Source organism: Equus quagga, chromosome 14 (genome assembly GCF_021613505.1).
Source record: "Equus quagga isolate Etosha38 chromosome 14, UCLA_HA_Equagga_1.0, whole genome shotgun sequence".
In the NCBI taxonomy this organism is placed as follows: domain Eukaryota; kingdom Metazoa; phylum Chordata; class Mammalia; order Perissodactyla; family Equidae; genus Equus; species Equus quagga.
Genome location: NC_060280.1, coordinates 78,857,473 through 78,865,889, shown reverse-complemented (window position 1 = coordinate 78,865,889; position 8,417 = coordinate 78,857,473). Strand labels below are relative to the sequence as shown.

Below are 8,417 nucleotides of genomic sequence, written 5' to 3'. Positions count from 1 at the left end.
AGTGGGATGGATGGATGGATGGATGAATGGGTGAACAGATGGATGGGCGGACAGGGGGATGGGGGGATAGATGGATGGGTGGATGGATGGGTGGATAGGTGGATGGATGGGTGGGTGAGTGGATGAATGGATGGATGGATATGAGGAATAGATAGGTTGATGGGTGGATGATGTGTGGGAATTATACTTCTATGCCATAAGTGGGCCACCTTCCTAAATCACTGTCCAGCCTACTGGTCATAGGGATAAATCCCAAAAGGATTATTTCAAATAACTGCTTAGTCTCTGATACAAGGAAGAGTAGTATGTCAATTACCTTTAGATGTTTATTTTTTTGATGAGTGTGGATATATATCTAGTGTCATAAAAATGTTTATTATCTTTGACTCAGTAACCCTGCTTGTAAGAATTTATCCTAAATTTTTTTCTCAAAAGAAGAAAAAGAAGTTATTTGCATAAAGATGGTTTTGAAGTATCATCTATAAAATTTAAAAATTGTAGCAACCCACAAATATTAAAGTAAATTATTTCAATTTGACAGACTATTAGACAGCCATAAAATAACAACAAAAAGGGGGCTGGCCCAGTGGAGCAGCAGTTAAGTGCACACGTTCCGCTTTGGCAGCCTGGGATTCGCCGGTTCAGATCCCAGGTACGGACATGGCACCGCTCAGCAAGCCATGCTGTGGTAGGCATCCCACATATAAAATAGAGGAAGATGGGCAGGGATGTTAGCTCAGGGCCAGTCTTCCTCAGCAAAAGGAGGAGGATTGGCAGATGTTAGCTCAGGGCTAATCTTCCTCAAAAAAAAAAAATAAAAATTATAAAACAACATAGAAGAATGCTTATAGTAAAGGAAAATTTAACATTATATGTACATGTACAAGGAGCATGCATAAATTTGTAATCACAAACTATAAGTAGTAATATAACTGTAACTACAACTATATAGAGGTATATTTGCATGTCAAGAGGCTTGAAAGAATCACCAAAAAAATGAGAATGGTACACATGTTAAAATGGTAGAATTCTGGATGAATTATATTTTTTAGTTTTAAAAAATTATTAAAAACGGACTTGAAGTATTTCCTGTCCTTTAATGTAAGTATAATAATATTTTCAAAGGAAACAAAAATAAGAGAAAACATTTTTAGATGATTATCAGTGTTGCCCGAACCAAGCTCTAGTTTGCTCAGCATTTCATATTAAGCCAGTGAGCTATGGGGAAGGTCCCAGTGGGGAGAAGGGAGGAAAGGAATATCTCAGAGCAGAGGGCAATTTCAGTGGGAGGAAAAGTGGGAAATATGTAGCAACATCTCCGAGAACAAATGACTCTTGTCTTCCTCCTCCCCAAATTCTCTCACCTCGACCTTCTGCTCTCCTGCCTTCTCCATGATTTTGTCCCATCAGTTACCCAGACCACATAGGTGGCAGCCCTTGCTAACACTTTCGACATTTTGCTTTCACATCCACCATTACTCCATCTCCATAGCCTACAAGACTTTAGCCTGAAAATATACTGAGCATATTAGTTTTTTCTTGCTGTGTGAGATATTACCACAAACCTAGCCATATAAGACAACAGGCTTTTATTATCTTACATTCTACATGCATCAGGCGCTTTGGCACAGCTGAGGCCTCACCAGGCTGTGACCAAGGCATCATCTGGGCTGCATTCTCAGCTGGAGGCTCAGCTAGGGAAGAATTTAATTCCAAACTGATTTAACTTGTTGGCAGAGATTACTTCCTTGTGGATGTAAGACTGAGGGCCTCTACTTCTCACTAGCCGTCATCTAGAGGCTGCCTTCAGGTTCTAGAGGCCACCAGCAGTTCCCTGCCACATGGCCCTCTCCATAGGCAATATACATTTGCTTAAGACCAGCGGCAGAGTCTCTCTCTCTAGCCGGCCTCCCACACTGTCTCCTTTATCAGAACCACAACTTTGCTTAGAACTTCACTACCTTAAGCCTCTCGCATCTCTGGCTTGGCTTCACTGACAAATTTCTGAAGGAAGCCACTCCTTCACGTTCAAGAAGCCCCAAGGATCTCCCTTCAGTTCCTCTCCCTTACCAAGCTCCTTTCATCTCAGGGGCTTCTCCTCTGCCCCCTCCTCCCATTCCCCAAGCTCCTCTGCCCCTCTTTCACCTGATTAGCTCCTCCAGTTTCAATGGCACTTCCTGTTCCCTAGACTAAGGTGTCATAATGTAAGTAGATAACCTCTAGTTCTTATGGGTTTAATGCCTATTTCCTCTATCGAGTTGCAAGCTCTATGAAAGAAAGGAGTGTCTCTGTCTTGTTTGTTCCCCGCTGTATGCCTAGTACTTACTTAGCTCAGGGCCTAGAGCACAGTAGGCACTCAGGAGATACATGGTGAATGAAATAAATTGTAGGCAATGTCTCAGAACCTTCCGCCCATGCCTCAGTGCTGTGACTTCTGAGGCTACCACCCTACTGAAACTTCTCTGCCTGGAATGTCATCAGCGTCTTCCTAAAGGTGAAGTCCAGCTGTCTCTCATCCTCCCTTACCTGTCTGCAGCTCCTAGCATACTGACCACCCCTTGACTCTCCCTCTCCCTGGCTTTGGAGCCCTAAACTCTCCTCATCCCCTTCCTCCCTCTCTAATCGCCCCTTTTGTGTTGTCTTCTAAAGATTGTCTTCCTCTTTTAGAATTTCTGCTTCCCCTCCATCCAGAGAATTCCAAATCCATACTCTGGCCCCGAGCTCTCTTTCTAATCCAACCCACATTTGTAGCTGGCAGTTGGATCTTTTCACTTCAATGATTCACCAACACGGCAAACTCAACTTTGTCAAAAAGCCCCTCCCTTTCCCTCCTTGGCCCCTCATCTCTGTTGTTGTGTTAACGTCATCAAAATCACCCTGGTTCAAAACCTCAGAGTCACCTTCAGCTACTCTCTGTCTCTCCCTGAATTGTTTCCCGCACCCAGTCCCTCCTCTCCATTCCCACTGCACTTACTCCTTTTCACGTGCACTCCCAAACAGCCTCCTAAATGACCCCACCTCCAGACCCTCACGAACTCTTACCAGTCATCGCGCTAGAACACAGTTCTGATCATGTCCATCTAGCACACGATAATCCATAGTGACCATCATTTGCCTAAAAACAATCCAAACTCTTTACATGACCTGGCTCCCAGGCGCCTTTGCCGTCTTCCCTTCGCCCTCACAGTCCCTCTTGTCTGGTCTAACCAGGAGAGTCACTATTTCCACAACTACTCACCTCTGGGCCTTTGCTCATGGGGCTATTCCCCGCTTGGAATGCCCTTCCCCTCATCCCAGCTTGTAAAAGCAAGAAAAAGACAACAAATGAAAACACCTCTCTGCCGCTCAAAAGCCAGTTCAAATCTGACTTCCTCCATGAAGACCACAGATGCAGACTCTGCTGTTTCCTCTGCGTTCCAGGGAAGCCCTGTGCCGTGCGTTGAGTGCTTAGCACGGGTTTCATAATTACTTTTGGGGCACGTCTAATTGCCACTGCCAGATAGAGTGTTCCCTGAGGGCCCCGGTCATCTTCATCTCTGCTGAGGAGAGTCCCTGGCCCACAGCCAACGTGCTGTAAAAGTTCTTCTTCTGAAGGGCCGGGTTGGCCCAGAGCGAGGCTCCCTTCACGTTAGTTCTTGAGAGCGAGCGGCTCCTCTTAGGTCAGTGATTCAGACTGGCCTCTACTAAGACTCTTTACCTCCAAAGCTACAAACAGGAAACCCAAGGGGAGGAAAAGCTGTGGTTAATATAAAAGCAAGCTCTCAGCCCAAACCACCAGCTGCTTTGTCAAAATTAACAAGCAGCAACGTGAAACATGTGGCTTCGGAGTTGGGTTTCTTATTGTTATTATTCTATACGCACACATGCACACGCGCACACACAGTGAGAGACACACAGTGTGTCTTTCCCAGGAATACGCTGGCTTTAATGAGTGGCTAAGTGGACAAATGGAAGAGGAGAGGCAGGAAGAAGGCTGGGGTCTGGAGCACAGAACCAGTGGATGTTCTTTAAAACCCAAAAGAGCAGAACAGGGTATTATAGTGTGACACAACCATGCCAGAGGGTGTCAAAGCCCCCCAAAATAGAACGTAGCCTCACGGCCAGGGATGTTCAGAGACAGCACAGCTTGGACAAACCGCATTGTATCTTCTTCCTTTCTCTCCTCAATATGTGTTCAAAGCCCCACCAAGGGGGCCGGCCCCGTGGCCAAGTGGTTAAGTTCACACACTCCGCTTTGGCGGTTCAGGGTTTCGTCGGTTCGGTTCGGATCCTGGGCGCGGACATGGCACCGCTCCTCAGGCCACGTTGAGGTGGCATCCCACATACCACAACTAGAAGAACCCACAATTAAAATATACAACTACGTACTTGGGGGATTAGGGGAGAAAAAGCAGAAAAAAAAAAAAAGAAAATTGGCAAGTTGTTAGCTCAGGCGCCAATCTTTAAAAAACAATTTTTTAATTAAAAAAATAAAAATCCCAACCAAGAGTTTAGCATAGCAATAAAAAACAGCGGCTATGGACTCATAGTCCATAGTCAAAATGCATAGTCAAAAATGCATTTAATACGGCTAACCTACCAAACACCATAGCTTAGCCTGGCCTCCCTTACATGGGCTCAGAACACTTAAATGAGCCTATGGCTGGGCAAATCATCTAACACAAAGCCTGTTTTATAAGAGTGTTGAATGTCTCAAGTAATTGATTGAATACTGTCCCGAGAGTGAAAAACAGCATGTTGTCGGGGTCCAGAATGGTTGTAAGCGTATCGCTCGTTCACCCTTGAGAGCACAGGGCTGACTAGGGGCTGCAGCTCGCTGCCCAGCATCATGACGGAATATGGTACCACATATTGCTAGCCCAGGAAAAGAGCAAAATTCAAAATTCGAAGTATGGTTTCTACTGAACGCATATTGCTTTCACACCATCATAAAATCGAAAAGTCGTAAGTCCGAGACCATCTATAACAGTAAATGATTCATACGGTTCTTAGGCTGAAATGAGATAATATATATAAAGAAATTTGTAAGGCACATATCTAAACCCTCCATTTATATTAGGGCTTTGTCTTCCTTTTTAATGTGTCCACTATGTGCCAGATGCTGTATTGAGTGAAATTTAAATTACTATATGGTCTTGCCTATTGAAATTTGCTCAGGCACTTACAGGGGAAAGGATGGAAAGCTGTGCACGAAGCAGGACCAGCAAGGGAGGCTGTGCAAGGTTGTGAGCCAGTGGGGCTGGGGCCGCTTCAGCACAAGCTGCTCCCACCCCTTTCCCTACCAACTGTGCTTCCTGGGAGACTCCAGTTGCCTCAGCCCCAAGGCAACCCCTATCTGTCAAAGCAGGGCTGGCCCCAGAAAGAGTTGTTGCCCAATTCCTGTGCTCTAGCACTCCAAACTGAAAATAGCACAATTCTCAGCAGCTTGGGCCCGTGAACACTTTTGAAACTGCATTCAGCAGGCAACATTGCATTTCCCCGGTGACACTCGCACAGTCCCCAGCCACATCCCCAGGATGCCCTTGTACCCTCCTCCTCACCATCCTCTCTCTTGTTTCTGGTGGACATCTTCGACCTTCAGTCAAAATCAGTGATGGGCTATAAATACTTAACAACCAGCTCTCTAGGGAGGAGGAGGGGAGCCTGGGTTTGTAGTATATGCCATTTTCCATGGTGTAAATATTCTTACCACACAGTTGGGAATAGAGACACTCAGTCGGGTCTTGTGATCTATCATAAGCTGGCTCCAGCACACCACACACCACCAGAAGCTCAGAATCCCCCTGGCCTCCTGCAGTTCTGTCTCCAGAGGGGATATTTTAATTGCCCTTACTCTTCCTACTCCTTTATTTCTTCCAGGCCATTTGAAAATGAATCATCCTTTGGAAGGTGAGTCCTAGCATCAAGGAATCCAAGTCATTCTCAATGCTAGGAGTGTCCAGGGCTGCCACCTATGGCCATTCAGGCCATGCAGGGCACAACTCCACAAGGAGTGAACTTACACATTGAACTTAATGTGAATGGCGACTCCGAGATTTCTGCAAAATAAGTGGCCTGGGAGTGTCTTCACTGGAGTGATAAGGCCTTCCTGGCTTAAGGGCAGAACAGAAATGGCAAGGCTACTCAATACCCCATTCCCAAGTGAATCCTCAGCCGCAGCAACTTCTCCAGCTGCTGAAAACTCTAAGCATTCCCTACCCAAGATGACTGAGCATGGTGCCTGCCTAAGGGTCTCAGCCAGTCACCTTTATACTCTCTTCTCCAAAGAAGCAGCTAGACATTCCCCCGACGAGTTGCCTCCCTCCCCATCTATTGAATCAGTTCATTTATTAATTTATTCCACATTTAGAGAGAATCTCCTAGGTTCCAGGCATTGGGCTAAACACTGGAAATGTACTGAACAGAACAAGGAGTTCACATTCTAGAAGGTGACACAGACAAGCAAGCAAGCAGTTGCCTGTGACATTTACAGAGATTTGTGCACACCAAGAAAGGAGCATTGTTTCAATAAGTAAATATTTGCTAATAGCTACCATGTATTGAACACTTACTATAGGCCAGGACTTTGCTAAGCATTTCCTTGCTGTTATTTAATCATTACAGCAACCTTATAGGACAGGTATCATTTCCCCCACTGATGTGTGAGGACGTAGAGGCTTGGAGACATTACAGGACTTGCCCGAGGTCAAAGTGTAGAGGTGGGTCTGGCAGCACAGCACTTGCTTGTAGTCTCTGGGCCACACCAGATCCCTAAATTTCTTGGCAGTCAGCAGTGGCAGATGACCTCTGGGTCAGCTGAAAGCCAAATCTTTCTCTGCATCCTCTGGGGGCTGGTCAGCTGCAGACTAGCCAGATGGGACCCAGAGGAAGAGACCGTCCAAGTACCCAAGGACCATGTGGTCCCATATGTGGGGCAGAGCAACCACTCAGGCCTCTGTAAGTCACCCACCCCCTACAGCCCACTCCAGATGCTTCCTTGGAAATTCTGAATCTGAGGTCTTAAATAGAAGTTGGGCACTATTTCTGGAAATGCACATGACAACCAGCAGAGGTTTTGTTTTCTTATTCTTAATAGGTCCTTGTTTTTAAAATGGAAAACCTGGAGAAATCAGTGGAGTAGAGACAAGAAGGGGAAATTTCACTCCTAGAAAATTGCTCTTGACTGCCCAGCCGGATCCTCTAGAAGGAGGCAAAAGACGGAATCTGGGGACACAACGCCCTCAGGAAAATCTCCAGGGACTCCAAGCAGCCTGCTTCCAATGTGGCCTCCCCGTCCATCTCCCCTGCCAGCTCCGGATCAGGCTCACTTTCCTTGTTCCCAGTCTGGCCTTTTGAAGCCCTGCGGAAATCGAGCCCACTGGTTTCTCTTCCTGGATATACAGAGATCTTAGAGGAGGCAGCCAACCTCGTTCCCCTCGGGTAACAGAAGAGGATTCGAGAAATAGTAAGGGAGGATCACTCAGCTTTCTCTGAGGTCAGAAAACATGCCCTTGTCCATGGCAGACTTTGGAAAATAATAGCACTCGCTTCCCTGTGCTTGGTTTCCAGAGCCAATCCAAAGAAATCCAGGCAAAGGATCCAAGGCCTGAAGTCAATACAGGCTCCAAAAAAATATATTAAGAAGAGAGCTTGTGTGTCATAGCCATTGGAAAAATCAGAACATAAAACAGTTTCTTCAATGTCTGACTGCACAAAGGCACGAAAGCCTTAGGGTCTCCTTTTCCATGCCTTGTACTGACCTCTGAATCTCAGGTATCCTGGAAATCCTGCCCCCCCTCAAATACCTAGTAGGTCGAAGAGAGTTTACATTCTGAGCACAGAGAGATGGGAAATAAACGCTGGTGGCTCTGAGAAAATGTAAGCAGGGTCAAGACAAAACACAAGGTGGACCTGTACTGTGGAGAAATCTTGAAACATCTTCGTGCTAGAGATGCTTCTGATTAAACAATGCCCACACCACAACGTCTGACCATTCCTGTGGTCCGCAGGCTGTGGTTTCTTGGACGGGGCCATCGGGCCCTGAGCCAGCTGAATTGTGGAAGAGAGTTCCTCCTGGCAGTGGGTTTGAAGGCTGCACAGTCTCCGAGCTCTGCAGCCAAAAGCCATGTGGGGATATGGCAAATCCAGTCCCCTCGGCCCCTACCTGGAAGCCCCGACTCACAGCTGGGACGCAAGGAAAATTGCCATTGGACTTCTGGCCATTCTGCCTCTGGCCAGCTCTGATCTCTATTGCTGGGAAGTGCTCAAAGAAGGTCCCTGGTTTGCAGATAAAGGACTGTCTTTGAGTTTCCTAGCCTGTTAAAATGATGTTCTCTGAAGTCAAATTACGCAACTAAGTTTTTTTCAGGGAAGGGGGGAGAGCTGAGGCTGGGGCGGCACGAAAGAATGCCCCCCAGGCCCCCTGCTTCCCTCTCACC

The 8,417-nt window shown here is 46.5% G+C and overlaps 1 long non-coding RNA gene across 8 annotated transcripts in view; it reads right to left on the bottom strand.

Moving 5' to 3' along the window:
• Window positions 1–8,417, bottom strand: part of LOC124225209 (uncharacterized) — a 103,806-nt gene that overhangs the window by 23,617 nt on the left and 71,772 nt on the right. The gene's annotated exons all lie outside the window — the stretch shown is intronic.